Here is a 16,200-nt window from a genome sequence, read left to right as displayed (position 1 = left end):
GGGGGGGGGGGGGGGGGGGGCTTGGTCACTGCTGTAGTTTGAAAGTGGTCAGACAGAGGCTCAGTGTTAATCATTCAGAAGAGGCCTCGGACCCGTCTGTGTTTTGGGCCTGGACGTGTACAGATCTCCTTTTGGTGTCAGTGATGTCCCGCGTTCTCAGTAGCTGTTTTCCTGTGCTGATCAGTGTTGTGTCGGATTCAATCAGATGTATTTTTTTTACTGTTCAGAAAAGTGCTTAGAGAAGGTTTTCAGAGGAAGCGTCTGTGATATGATTCATATTCCGTTCTGCCTGTGAGTGCTGGACATCTGTACTCTTCCATGGTTTATACAATGTCTTTATCCGCTGTTCCCAATAAAACATCAGTTTATCAGTTCAGGAGTGTGTGTGTGTGTGTGTGTGTGTGACAGAGAGAGAGATTAGAGTGGACTGTTTTTTTTCACATGGGTTCACACACTGCAGCTAATCCAGGACCAGAAAGTAAAGAAATCCATCCCAGGGTTTGGCTCCAGCTGACTGGTGGGCTTTTAGTGACGTGAAAAGAATTCAAATCAATTAATTTATTTAATTTTAAAAATGATATTTTATAAAAAATTAATTGAGTAATTATAGTTAATCTGTAATTTTAATTCATAAAACTATCACAGTACAGACAGTGTAAGCTGTGCAGGTCAGGCCTGAGGGAAGGCTGATCTGATTTATAGAATTTTTATAAGATTATGTCTATTTACACTTTCATTGTCCAGCTAATTTGGGTAGATCACTAGCCAGTTAGCTCATTTGCACCCAAGCTGAGGCATCGTCCGGCCTGCGGTTTGTTCCACAGGTCTGCTGCTAGATGTCACTGGTGTAGATTTGGGGGCAGGGCAATGTTAAAGTTGCAGTCGGTCCAACAGACCATTCTCTCACCTGCGAGGTTCATCAGTGCAGAAACGTGAACCCACCCACACACTGACCAGAGCTCCCACTCCACCCAGTTTCACCGTGTTCAACTCCAGAAGAAAAACTCCACCATCACGTGTCATTTTTAATGAGGCGACCAATAAAACGAGAGTTCATCTGAAAAGGCAGGGCTGAAGAGTGGGACAGATTTACTCATGTTTCTGAATAAAAATGCTAATGAATTCATTCAGCATCCAATCAGACTGTTTCAGCAGGGTTTGGTTAAAACCCTTGAGAAACCGAGCCCTCAGCGCCGGGTCAGTGCTCTTTTTCATTCGGTCCAGTCAGAGATGTGGTGTTGGCATAAAGAGACACTCGACTCCGTCTCTGCTCTGCTAAACTCGCAGGAGGATTCCTAGCGGATCAGACTCACGCTTAGCGGATCAGACTCACGCTTAGCGGATCAGACTCACGCTTAGTGGATCAGACTCACGCTTAGTGGATCAGACTCACGCTTAGCGGATCAGACTCCAATACACTCCGCTGTCTGAATGCCGATGTTTCCCTCACTGGCACGCTCAGTGCAGAGCTCTGTGCAGATGTGCAGGCTCACACAGATGTTTAGACTGCTGAGCGACGTGTTTTGGCTAAGACACACCAGCCTCTCGTCTGTGTTGGAGGGATTTGCACGCTGTCCTCCTGCTGAAGCTCAGTGAAGGTTTCTGAAGGAGGAGGAAACCGAGGGAAGTTCAGTAACACGACTCCTCAGAGCCGGACGTGACGACACTGCGTCCGTGATCTGACCTGAAACACAGCAGAGTCTTCATTCAATCTTTAATTACAAAAATCAACTTTCATCTGACTGAGGTGAGAGTGGCACTGAGACGTCCCCTCCAACCACTAGATGGAGGCACAGCAGCTCCAGTCAGGAGAGGCAGAGAGAGCAGCAGCAGAATCAGGTGAGCTTCTCCCAAACTCTGCTCTTCTGAAGAGCTTCTAGCTTAGCTCAGTAAAAATGGCTCTACTTGGAGAAAACTAGTAAAGGCTGGAGTTAAAGAGCCTTACTGACCTGTTTTAGCTGGACCTGTGGGTGTGCTGATCCTCCTGCTGAAGAGTCTTTCACACACTGCTTTCACTCATTTAGAGAGGATCAGCTTCAGCTGGGAGACTGGAGCTCCACACTGAACTGAGAGCTGGTGTTTAAAGCTCAGGGTGGAGCTGCTGGGTTGGGTTCTTCATTAATAAACTGCTGAATTTAAACTACAGTAACGATACAGCCCCCCTCACCTCCTCCTCACCTCCTCCTCACATTAACTTTAGTCCAGAAAAAGCCTCAAATCTCCACAAATGTTGTTGTTCTACTAAATCCTCCATTGTTGGAGACCTGGTGGTGAACGCTGGAAGTGCAGACGGAGAGTCCTGGTGGTGAACGCTGGTAGTGCAGGTATAGACCCGGTGGTGAAGGCTGGTGGTGCAGATGGAGACACGGTGGTGAAGGCTGGTGGTGCAGATGGAGACCTGGTGGTGAAGGCTGGTGGTGCAGACGGAGACCCGGTGGTGAACGCTGGTGGTGCAGACGGAGACCCGGTGGTGAAGGCTGGTGGTGCAGATGGAGACTCTGTGGTGAAGGCTGGTGATGCAGACGGAGACCCGGTGGTGAAGGCTGGTGGTGCAGATGGAGTTGGGTCTGTGTTCAGATGCTGTGAATACTTTATCAGACAGGATTATTCTCATAAAGAAGCTGAAGGTGCTGTTGGTGTTGCTCCACCTGCTTCACCAGCTGTATTTCCTCAGTAGATCAGCTGTTAAATGACTTGTTTTGGACGGAGGATCTTATTTTAATCCAGAAGAAAACAAAGTCCTGCACTGCCTCCTTTCCTGAGACTGCTTCTGTTTAACATCACCAGCAGATTCTTGTGTTTTCTCTTATTTGTTTGTTTGTTTACTTGTTTATTTATTTTATTTGAGGCCACAGCTGAGGGTCCTGACCACCAGGTGTCACCACTAAGGTGGATCAATTGTTAATACAGTTAAGAGTCAGTGGCACCGTGCCTAATGCCAGGAGTGGGCTAGAGCTGTGGAGCGGTGGAGCTGTGTTCTCCGGAATGATGGTGGAGCTCCATCCAGTACTTTTGGAGGGGATGAGTTGGGGATGATGAGGTGGAGTGGTGATCATCCATCGCCTTGACCTCACTAACACTCATCACTGAATGCAGTCAAATCCTCACAGCAATGCTCCTCCAAAATCTAGTAGAAAGTCTTTTTGAATTGAGCAGGTGTCCCAATACTTTTGGCATAGCCTACTTTGATTAGATAAGATATGATTGGACCTGAATTAGATGTTTGTTTAATGAAGGAGTGACTGAACATTTAATGGATGTGATGACGTCCAGCTCTGTCCTCAAGCTGACCTGCTCGCCCTGCTGAAGCCCTGCAGGCTGGTGCTCTGTGCTGTTCAGCTCCTCCTGAACGTTGGGATGTGTGTAACGAGTGTTCAGTCCGACTCAGATCTCCACAGTCTGATAACCATTAGTCTGACCTCTATTTTAACTGTCTGATCATTAGTAGTCTGATCTCTGTTTTAACTGTCTGATCATCAGTTAGTCTGATCTCTGTTTTAACAGTCTGATCTCTATTTTTACAGTCTGATCACCGTTAGTCTGATCTGTGTTTTAACAGTCTGATCACTGATAGTCTGATCTGTTTTAACTGTCTGATCATCAGTAGTCTGATCTCTGATTCAACAGTCTGATCATCAGTAGTCTGATCTCTGTTTTAACAGTTTGATCACCGATAGTCTGATCTCTGTTTTAACAGTCTTATCGCCAGTACTCTGATCTCTATTTTTACAGTCTGATCACCAATAGTCTGATCCCTATTTTTACAGTCTGATCATCATTAGTCTGATCTCTGTTTTAACAGTCTGATCATCAGTAGTCTGATCTCTGTTTTAACTGTCTGATCACCAATAGTCTGATCTCTATTTTAACAGTCTGATCACTGATATTCTAATCTGTTTTATCTGTTTGATCATCAGTAGTCTGATCTCTGATTCAACAGTCTGATCATCAGTAGTCTGATCTCTGTTTTAACAGTCTGATCACCGATAGTCTGATCTCTGTTTTAACAGTCTGATCATCAGTTAGTCTGATCTCTGTTTTAACAGTCTGATCACCGATAGTCTGATCTCTGTTTTAACAGTCTGATCATCAGTTAGTCTGATCTCTATTTTTACAGTCTGATGACCGTTAGTCTGATCTCTGTTTTAACTGTCTGATCATCAGTAGTCTGATCTCTGATTCAATAGTCTGATCACCAATAGTCTGATCTCTGTTTTAACAGTCTGATCATCGTTAGTCTGATCTGATTTAACAGTCTGAATGTTTCCTCTCCTAAACTGTTTCAGGTCGTGACCCTGAGCTGACCCCCAGAGAACAACGTTACCCTGCAGTGGAACCGGGTTCTAAACAACGTTCCTCCTTCTCCAGATGGTTCTGACTGGACTTGTGTGTTCTGGCCTGCGTCCCTATCTGAAGTGTGTGTGTGTGTGTTGAGGAGACTCAGAGTAGGAGGGTCCTCCTTCCACCTCTTCAGCCCTCCGAAAGGCTCAGAGCCCTCATTTGCATATTTAATGAGTGACTGACCAATCAGGAGCTGCTGAAGTGAAGGAGAGTTTAAATACCCTGCGATGTGACTAGTGTTCTCGATGGTGGTGAGGACCAAAAATAAGGTTCTCTTCACCGCGGATGAGAAGACTAGTCCACCAGAATAAGTAAAATTCACTCTGACAGAATCTCACTTTTACAAACTGCTGAAAAAATACACCCAATAAATTTCCCACAATGCAGTGCTGTGTAGTCTGTTCTTCACTGCTGCAGTCTCTCACTGAGCCTCTAGATGAAGCTCCTCATCCTCAGTCAGGCCTGAAGCAGCTCAGCAGCCACACAGTGGATCAGCGCCGCCTGAAGCAGCTCAGCAGCCACACAGTGGATCAGCGCCGCCTGAAGCAGCTCAGCATCCACGCAGTGGATCAGCACTGCCTCCAGCCTGCTCCACCCTGTGGGTGGGGAAGGAGAGAAAGGGGGTAAATTTGGGCATCAAAGCTAGAAGCTGAGCCCAAATTTATAACAGCGCTGAGTTCTGCAGCTGTCAGTACATCAGAACCAGCTTTATCATTGATGGAAGATTCAGAACTGACTCCACCCAGAGCTGTATGGAGACTCCACCCACTCCACCATCAATGAGAAGTCTAGAACATCATCCTAAGTATCTGCTGTAGAAGCTGGGTTCTGGTTTTGAGATCTGGAGGTTGGTTTGTTTATAAGGTTATTTGGGTTCAGACTGTTAGAGGTGTGTTCTGATATGATCTGCAGTGTCGGTTCCACCACAGTTACACCAGTGTTCTGCAGATGGTTGAGAGGTTCTGTGTGTGAGAACAGAACTTTGAAGACCAGCTTGAAGCTCATCCAGAACCCACAACACTGAGCAGAACTTAGCTAAGAGCAGCCGGGTTGGAGAATCTTTGTGTTTTCAGGTGCTGAGTTTGTAGAACTAGTTTTATGGTTTATGGTGGATAAATCACCTGACGTCTAGAGCGCCCCCTGGAGTTCAGAAATACAATAATATTAACCCCTCCCCCTCCTGTCTCTCCATCATTTATCTCTGCTAACTCACTTCTATATTCTAAAGCTTCAACCAACTCACAGCCCTCTGAGTTTGAGGAGCAGACCCTCTACACACTCCTCCTCACACACTCTGCAGCTCAGAGCAGAACCTCCACCCTTACACCACCTTTAGCATCTCTCCATCACCAGGCTTAACAGTGATGGTTAGTCTGATCTACCAATCAGAGTGAGCCGCTGGGTGGACCCAGGCCAGTTCTAGAGCTGATTTTCTAACTGTTAATATCTGAACCTGGAAGAAGGAAGACTGGAGAACATCAAGACCTTCACTGTTCAGAGTTTGACCTCATTCCAACATTTAATCCCCATTTTTACCTTTAAAACACAACAAAAGTCATCATTTACTAAATCAACCAGATTAGAAACTGGATCAGGGGATGAAAACAGGCAGCTTTAAACCCAGTGTGGGAAAGTGAATGTGCTGCTAGCTTGATGCTAAGCTAGCTCTACAACGTCCACACAGAGGAGCAGAAGCTGGTCTATACTGGTCTGTACTGGTCTGGTGCTGGTGTGGAGCTCCTTCACTGACATACAGCACTGGTCTGCTGGTCAACCAGCACCAAACCAGTACCAGACCAGCATAAACCAGTAAAAGCATCGACTGCTGGAGCAGACCATCATCCCAGCGTCCAAAACACACTGGTCTGGTGCTGCTGTGATGTTCCTTGACTAATATCCAGCACTAGCTCTCCATTAACCAGTATATGCTGCATTCTGAACACTGGTGTACTGGTCAACCAGAACCACTTCCACATAAAGCAGCAAAAATCATCAACCCCTAGAGCCTCTGGAGGTGAGGGGGGGGGGGCTGCTGCTTGACCGACCATGATCCCAGTCTTCAGAAAGTAACATATGATGGTTTAAGCTGGTTTGGGGCTAAATGACCAGCATACCAGTGTGGTCATTACCAGTGGTCAGGTTTGGACGATGCTCTGCTGGTCTGGTTTAGTATTGTGAGCTTTTTAATGTTGGAATGAGGCCAAACTCTGAGGTCACTGAACTGAAGCATGTGATCTACTGGACAGGCCTGGGTCCACCCAACAGGTCACTCTGATTGGTAGATCAGACTAACCATCACTGTTAAGCCTGGTGATGGAGAGATGTTAAAGGTGGTGTAAGGGTGGAGGTTCTGCTCTGAGCTGCAGAGTGTGTGAGGAGGAGTGTGTAGAGGGTCTGCTCCTCAAACTCAGAGGGCTGTGAGTTGGTCGAAGCTTTAGAATATAGAAGTGAGTTTGCAGAGCTAAATGATGGAGAGACAGGAGGGGGAGGGGTTAATATTATTGTATTTCTGAACTCCAGGGGGCGCTCTAGACGTCAGGTGATTTATCCACCATAAACCATAAAACTAGTTCTACAAACTCAGCACCTGAAAACACACAGCTTCTTCAACCCGACTGCTCTCAGCTTAGTCCTGCTCAGTGTTGTGGGTTTTGGATGAGGCTCAAGCTGGTCTTCAAAGTTCTGCTGGAGAGTCCATGCTTTAGTTCTACTGTCACACGCAGAACCTCTCAACCATCTGCAGAACGCTGGTGTAACTGTGGTGGAACCGACACTGCAGAACATATCAGAACACACCTCCAACAGCCTGAACCCAAATAACCTTATAAACAAACCAACCTCCAGATATCAAAACCAGAACCCAGCTTCTACAGCAGATACTTAGGATGATGTTCTAGACTTCTCATTGATGGTGGAGTGGGTGGAGTCTCCATACAGCTCTGGGCGGAGTCGGTTCTGAATCTTCCATCAATGATAAAGCTGGTTCTGATTTACTGACAGCTGCAGAACTCAGCGCTGTTATAAATTTGGGCTTAGCTTCTAGCTTTGATGCCCAAATTTACCCTCTTTCTCTCCTTCTCCACCCACAGGGTGGAGCAGGCTGGAGGCAGTGCTGATCCACTGTGTGGATGCTGAGCTGCTTCAGGTGGCGCTGATCCACTGTGTGGGTGCTGAGCTGCTTCAGGCCTGACTGAGGATGAGGAGCTTCGTCTAGAGGCTCAGTGAGAGACTGCAGTAGTGAAGAACAGACTACACAGCACTGCATTGTGGGAAATTTATTAGGTGTATTTTTTCAGCAGGTTGTAAAAGTGAGATTCTGTCAGAGTGAATTTTACTTATTCTGGTGGACTAGTCTTCTCATCCGCGGTGAAGAGAACCTTATTTTTGGTCCTCACCACCATCGAGAACACTAGTCACATCGCAGGGTATTTAAACTCTCCTTCACTTCAGCAGCTCCTGATTGGTCAGTCACTCATTAAATATGCAAATGAGGGCTCTGAGCCTTTCGGAGGGCTGAAGAGGTGGAAGGAGGACCCTCCCACTCTGAGTCTCTTCAACACACACACACACACACACACACACTTCAGGAAGGGACACAGTCCAGAACACACAAGTCCAGTCAGAACCATCTGGAGAAGGAGGAACATTGTCTAGAACCCGGTTCCACTGCAGGGTAACATGGTTCTTTGGGGGTCAGCTCGGGGTCACGACCTGAAACAGTTTAGGAGAGGAAACATTCAGACTGTTAAAAGACAGACCAGACCTATCGCCCTCATCTTCCACTCCGTCAGACCAAACGGAGCTCGTTAAATTAACAGAAGATCTAGAAAACCTCCTTCCATCAACCTTTGACAAAGTAGCAGCGTTTAAAAGTGAAGTGAGGAGGCAGTAAAGGCTCGCACCGTGGTACAGTGATCAAACTCGTACCTTAAAACAAACAGTGCGGAAACTAGAGCGCAAACGGCCGACCACCAAACTAGAGGTGATCCACTCTGCGTGGAAGGACGGCCTTAGTCAATATAGAAAGACTCTCATTAAAGCTCGCTCAGCGGATTTGACCTCACTGATCCAGAAACACTAAAACAATCCCAGAGTTCTTTTTACTGAGATCTCTAAACTTACTAAAGCCAGGCAGATACTCAACCCCTGATTCCAACAGCTTTAACCAGTAACGACTATTTTAATAATAAAATAGAAAATATTAGACAACAAATCCATCCCTGCTCATTAACTCAAACATGGCCGTCTGCTTTAGAACAGAACTTAGTTGTAGAACAAAGTCTGGAAGCCTTCTACCCACTTCCACAGCCTGAACTAGAACTAATGATTTCCTCAGCTAATTCTACAACCTGTCCACTCCACCCAATTCCCTCTAAAATACTAAAAGAACTTCTCCCAATTATAATCAGACCTCTTTTAACAATAGTAAACTCTTCCCTTAGCTTAGGGCATGTACCCCAACCCCTTGATCCTAGTGTATCGTCTAATTACAGACCCGTCTCCAACCTCACATTTATATCCAAGATATTAGAAAAAGCTGTGGCCCAACAACTCTGCTTATACCTGAGTAAACATGACATGTATGAGAAATTCAATCTGGATTCAGACCCAATCACAGCACAGATACAGTCCTTCAGACCCAATCACAGCACAGAGACAGCCCTTCAGACCCAATCACAGCACAGATACAGCCCTTCAGACCCAATCACAGCACAGAGACAGCCCTTCAGACCCAATCACAGCACAGAGACAGCCCTTCAGACCCAATCACAGCACAGAGACAGTCCTTCAGACCCAATCACAGCACAGAGACAGCCCTTCAGACCCAATCACAGCACAGAGACAGCCCTTCAGACCCAATCACAGCACAGAGACAGTCCTTCAGACCCAATCACAGCAGAGACAGCCCTTCAGACCCAATCACAGCACAGAAACAGCCCTTCAGACCCAATCACAGCACAGAAACAGCCCTACAGACCCAATCACAGCACAGAGACAGCCCTTCAGACCCAATCACAGCAGAGACAGCCCTTCAGACCCAATCACAGCACAGAGACAGCCCTTCAGACCCAATCACAGCACAGAAACAGCCCTTCAGACCCAATCACAGCACAGAAACAGCCCTTCAGACCCAATCACAGCACAGAGACAGCCCTTCAGACCCAATCACAGCCCAGAGACAGCCCTTCAGACCCAATCACAGCACAGAAACAGCCCTTCAGACCCAATCACAGCACAAAGACAGTCCTTCAGACCCAATCACAGCACAGAGACAGCCCTTCAGACCCAATCACAGCACAGAAACAGCCCTTCAGACCCAATCACAGCACAGAGACAGTCCTTCAGACCCAATCACAGCACAGAGACAGCCCTTCAGGTCCAATCACAGCACAGAGACAGCCCTTCAGACCCAATCACAGCACAAAGACAGTCCTTCAGACCCAATCACAGCCCAGAGACAGCCCTTCAGACCCAATCACAGCACAGAAACAGCCCTTCAGACCCAATCACAGCACAGAGACAGTCCTTCAGACCCAATCACAGCACAGAGACAGCCCTTCAGGTCCAATCACAGCACAGAGACAGCCCTTCAGACCCAATCACAGCACAGAGACAGTCCTTCAGACCCAATCACAGCACAGAGACAGCCCTTCAGACCCAATCACAGCACAGAGACAGTCCTTCAGACCCAATCACAGCACAGAGACAGCCCTTCAGACCCAATCACAGCCCAGAGACAGCCCTTCAGACCCAATCACAGCACAGAGACAGCCCTTCAGACCCAATCACAGCACAGAGACAGTCCTTCAGACCCAATCACAGCACAGAAACAGCCCTTCAGACCCAATCACAGCACAGAGACAGCCCTTCAGACCCAATCACAGCCCAGAGACAGCCCTTCAGACCCAATCACAGCACAGAAACAGCCCTTCAGACCCAATCACAGCACAAAGACAGTCCTTCAGACCCAATCACAGCACAGAGACAGCCCTTCAGACCCAATCACAGCACAGAAACAGCCCTTCAGACCCAATCACAGCACAGAGACAGTCCTTCAGACCCAATCACAGCACAGAGACAGCCCTTCAGGTCCAATCACAGCACAGAGACAGCCCTTCAGACCCAATCACAGCACAGAAACAGCCCTTCAGACCCAATCACAGCACAGAGACAGTCCTTCAGACCCAATCACAGCACAGAGACAGCCCTTCAGACCCAATCACAGCACAGAGACAGTCCTTCAGACCCAATCACAGCACAGAGACAGCCCTTCAGACCCAATCACAGCACAGAGACAGTCCTTCAGACCCAATCACAGCACAGAGACAGTCCTTCAGACCCAATCACAGCACAGAAACAGCCCTTCAGACCCAATCACAGCACAGAGACAGCCCTTCAGACCCAATCACAGCACAGAAACAGCCCTAGTGAAGATTACACACCACACAGGAAACACAGGAAATTAGTAGTACACTGAGATGCTGGAGCTGTCATCTCCCTGCTTACACGCAATCACTCAGGTTTGTGGACAGTGGAGCAGATGAATGGTGGAGCAGATGGACGCTAGTGTTTCAGGGTGCTCCAGTGTCTGTGTTACCTTCTGGCTCTCTCCTTTTAATTAGACTGTTATAGTCAGACCTGCCGGAGTCGTCAGACACACTCTGAAACTGCTCAACATTCTCTGATAAAATTCCTCTCAGAACTAACTCTGTCTCTTTACCTTCTCCCAGTAAATGACCATCCACCCATCTAGCCCAACATGCTGGAAGACTGACCGCTGAGGTCCCCTCTACCTGCGTCAGACCAGCTGCCTCCTACCAGTCTGACCAGCAGGCCCCCCACCCAGCACCACCCATGCCAGACCAGCGGCACATCCTCCCACCACTGCTACCTGTCTAATGACCATGTTCAGACCTAAATGGACTCTATTAAAAAAACAAATGGCCATTAATAATATCAGCACTGTTAACTATCATTACTCTGACCATCACTGCCATGTCTACGTTTAAGTTCTACTACACCATGATTATTATATTATGATTATGATCAGAACAGTTCAACAGAGCTAAAACCGAAGATTAAAATCGAGATTGACATTCAACAAGAACCCAGCTGTGATGTTCTAGATAAACGACTGGGTCAGAACATCTCCCTCCAAAACACTGGGCAGGTCCTGCGGGGTGTTCCCGGTATGCAATGGTCAGTACCTACCAAAAGTGCTCCAAGGAAGGACATGTAATGGGAGCCCAAGGCTCACTGGTGCTCATGTGAGGTCCCACATCACAACTTCCAGGGCTTCTCTAAAAGGATCTGCTGCTAACGTTAGTCTCAGAGAGTCCATGCCTTGATGTGTAGTGCAACTCCATCTGCACCATCAGCATTCACCAGCAGCACTCACCAGCAGGTCTCCATCTGCACCACCAGCATTCACCACCAGGTCTCCATCTGCACTACCAGCGTTCACCACCAGGACTCTCCGTCTGCACTTCCAGCGTTTACCACCAGGTGTCCAACAATGGAGGATTTAGTAGAACAACATTTGTGGAGATTTGAGGCTTTTTCTGGACTAAAGTTCATGTGAGGAGGAGGTGAGGAGGAGGTGAGGGGGGCTGTATCGTTACTGTAGTTTAAATTCAGCAGTTTATTCATGAAGAACCCAACCCAGCAGCTCCACCCTGAGCTTTAAACACCAGCTCTCAGTTCAGTGTGGAGCTCCAGTCTCCCAGCTGAAGCTGATCCTCTCTAAATGAGTGAAAGCAGTGTGTGAAAGACTCTTCAGCAGGAGGATCAGCACACCCACAGGTCCAGCTAAAACAGGTCAGTAAGGCTCTTTAACTCCAGCCTTTACTAGTTTTCTCCAAGTAGAGCCATTTTTACTGAGCTAAGCTAGAAGCTCTTCAGAAGAGCAGAGTTTGGGAGAAGCTCACCTGATTCTGCTGCTGCTCTCTCTGCCTCTCCTGACTGGAGCTGCTGTGCCTCCATCTAGTGGTCAAAGACGATGTTGCAGAATCTTCAGTTTTTTGAAGCCTCAGGTGGAAGTTTCTATAGTTCTGAGTGCAGGTTCTGCTCATAGCCGAGTCTCTGACCACTTACTGACCTTCTGGTTGTTAATGTGCAGTTAACCATGAGCATGAAGGTCATCTACCAGCTGCTGCTGATGGGAAATACATGTCAAAGTTGCTCCGCCCCTAAATGTACATTTACTGTAGCCCTGTAGAGCACCAACCCTCCAGCTGGACGAGACAGACTACATATACTACATGTCCAAATGTTTGTGGACACCCCTTCTAATAAATGCATTCAGCTACTTTAAGCTGCAGCCATTGCTGACACAGATGTGCAAATGCACACACAGCTTGTCTAGTCCCTGTAGAGAAGAAGTACTGCCAATAGAATAGGACTCTCTGGAACAGATCAACATCATGACCCTATTGGCTCCATGCTGCCTAATGCCAGGTGTGGGCTAGAGGGGTATAAAGCCCCCCAGCATTGAGCTGTGGAGCAGTGGAGGAACTGTGTTTTTGAGGTGGGGTGAGGTGAGGTAAGGTGGTGAACGCTGGTGGTGCAGACGGAGACCCGGTGGTGAACGCTGGTGGTGAAGGCTGGTGGTGCAGATGGAGACCTGGTGGTGAAGGCTGGTGGTGCAGATGGAGACTCTGTGGTGAAGGCTGGTGATGCAGACGGAGACCCGGTGGTGAAGGCTGGTGGTGCAGATGGAGTTGGGTCTGTGTTCAGATGCTGTGAATACTTTATCAGACAGGATTATTCTCATAAAGAAGCTGAAGGTGCTGTTGGTGTTGCTCCACCTGCTTCACCAGCTGTATTTCCTCAGTAGATCAGCTGTTAAATGACTTGTTTTGGACGGAGGATCTTATTTTAATCCAGAAGAAAACAAAGTCCTGCACTGCCTCCTTTCCTGAGACTGCTTCTGTTTAACATCACCAGCAGATTCTTGTGTTTTCTCTTATTTGTTTGTTTGTTTACTTGTTTATTTATTTTATTTGAGGCCACAGCTGAGGGTCCTGACCACCAGGTGTCACCACTAAGGTGGATCAATTGTTAATACAGTTAAGAGTCAGTGGCACCGTGCCTAATGCCAGGAGTGGGCTAGAGCTGTGGAGCGGTGGAGCTGTGTTCTCCGGAATGATGGTGGAGCTCCATCCAGTACTTTTGGAGGGGATGACTTGGGGATGATGAGGTGGAGTGGTGATCATCCATCGCCTTGACCTCACTAACACTCATCACTGAATGCAGTCAAATCCTCACAGCAATGCTCCTCCAAAATCTAGTAGAAAGTCTTTTTGAATTGAGCAGGTGTCCCAATACTTTTGGCATAGCCTACTTTGATTAGATAAGATATGATTGGACCTGAATTAGATGTTTGTTTAATGAAGGAGTGACTGAACATTTAATGGATGTGATGACGTCCAGCTCTGTCCTCAAGCTGACCTGCTCGCCCTGCTGAAGCCCTGCAGGCTGGTGCTCTGTGCTGTTCAGCTCCTCCTGAACGTTGGGATGTGTGTAACGAGTGTTCAGTCCGACTCAGATCTCCACAGTCTGATAACCATTAGTCTGACCTCTATTTTAACTGTCTGATCATCAGTAGTCTGATCTCTGTTTTAACAGTCTGATCATCAGTAGTCTGATCTCTGTTTCAACAGTCTGATCTCTATTTTTACAGTCTGATCACCGTTAGTCTGATCTGTGTTTTAACAGTCTGATCATCAGTTAGTCTGATCTCTGTTTCAACAGTCTGATCATCAGTAGTCTGATCTCTGTTTCAACAGTCTGATCTCTATTTTTACAGTCTGATCACCGTTAGTCTGATCTGTGTTTTAACAGTCTGATCATCAGTTAGTCTGATCTCTGTTTCAACAGTCTGATCATCAGTAGTCTGATCTCTGTTTTAACAGTCTGATCATCAGTAGTCTGATCTCTGTTTCAACAGTCTGATCTCTATTTTTACAGTCTGATCACCGTTAGTCTGATCTCTATTTTTACAGTCTGATCACCGTTAGTCTGATCTCTGTTTTAACAGTCTGAATGTTTCCTCTCCTAAACTGTTTCAGGTCGTGACCCCGAGCTGACCCCCAGAGAACCACATTACCCTGCAGTGGAACCGGGTTCTAGACAACGTTCCTCCTTCTCCAGATGGTTCTGACTGGACTTGTGTGTTCTGGCCTGCGTCCCTATCTGAAGTGTGTGTGTGTGTGTGTGTGTTGAAGAGACTCAGAGTAGGAGGGTCCTCCTTCCACCTCTTCAGCTCTCCAAAAGTCTCAGAGCCCTCATTTGCATATTTAATGAGTGACTGACCAATCAGGAGCTGCTGAAGTGAAGGAGAGTTTAAATACCCTGCGATGTGACTAGTGTTCTCGATGGTGGTGAGGACCAAAAATAAGGTTCTCTTCACCGCGGATGAGAAGACTAGTCCACCAGAATAAGTAAAATTCACTCTGACAGAATCTCACTTTTACAAACTGCTGAAAAAATACACCCAATAAATTTCCCACAATGCAGTGCTGTGTAGTCTGTTCTTCACTGCTGCAGTCTCTCACTGAGCCTCTAGGTGAAGCTCCTCATCCTCAGTCAGGCCTGAAGCAGCTCAGCAGCCACACAGTGGATCAGCGCCGCCTGAAGCAGCTCAGCAGCCACACAGTGGATCAGTGCCTGCTCCAGCCTGCTCCAGCCTGCAGGTGGAGAAAGGGGGTAAATTTGGGCATCAAAGTTAGAAGCTGAGCCCAAATTTATAACAGTGCTGAGTTCTGCAGCTGTCAGTAAATCAGAACCAGCTTTATCATTGATGGAAGATTCAGAACCGACTCCGCCCAGAGCTGTATGGAGACTCCACCCACTCCACCATCAATGAGAAGTCTAGAACATCCTCCTAAGAAACTCAGAAAAAGGGCGGCTGCTTTAGGAGGAGCTTTTTGTAGAAGATCTGGTTCTGGTTAGTTTGTTGGTCAGTTACTGTGACCCCATCCATATGTTCTCAGACAGTCCTGAGCTGCTCCACCCTTCATCACCACTGTCTCCATCACCTCGCCTGATCTGAGTTTAGGCGTTTAGAGAGCTGGAACAGACCAGCATGAAGATCTTGAGCAGCTCTGACCCAAACTCAGCTCTTCAAGATCTCTCAACACCAACCACTACAAACTGAGAGCAGCTCAACCAAAACAGCTCTGAGCTTTGAAGCAGAGAGTCTGACAGAACTAGCTTTATCATTTATGGTAGACTCTACACTTCTAGAAGCTCCACCCACTATTCATTCTTCATAACTCTATAACTTAATAAAGCTCCCAAACCCACGTCTTCCTGTGTTTGAGCTGCAGATGCTCAACAAACCCCCCAAACCCCCTGAACCCACAAACCCACTGTATTAAAGCACTAACAGCAGCTCAGTACAGAACCTCCACCCTTACACCACCTTTAACATCTCTCCATCACCAGGCTTAACAGTGATGGTTAGTCTGATCTACCAATCAGAGTGACCTGCTGGGTGGACCCAGGCCTGTCCAGTAGATCACATGCTTCAGTTCAGTGACCTCAGAGTTTGACCTCATTCCAACATTAAAAAGCTCACAATACTAAACCAGACCAGCAGAGCATCGTCCAAACCCGACCACTGGTAATGACCACACTGGTATGCTGGTCATTTAGCCCCAAACCAGCTTAAACCATCATATGTTACTTTCTGAAGACTGGGATCATGGTCAACAAGCAGCAGACCCCCCCCCCTCACCCCCCCACTTAGGTAAAAATGGGGATTAAATGTTGGAATGAGGTCAAACTCTGAACAGTGAAGGTCTTGATGTTCTCCAGTCTTCCTTCTTCCAGGTTCAGATATTAACAGTTAGAAAA

The sequence above is a fragment of the Salminus brasiliensis genome, chromosome 4 (genome assembly GCF_030463535.1).
Source record: "Salminus brasiliensis chromosome 4, fSalBra1.hap2, whole genome shotgun sequence".
NCBI lineage: Eukaryota > Metazoa > Chordata > Actinopteri > Characiformes > Bryconidae > Salminus > Salminus brasiliensis.
Note: the sequence above shows the minus strand (reverse complement) of the source record.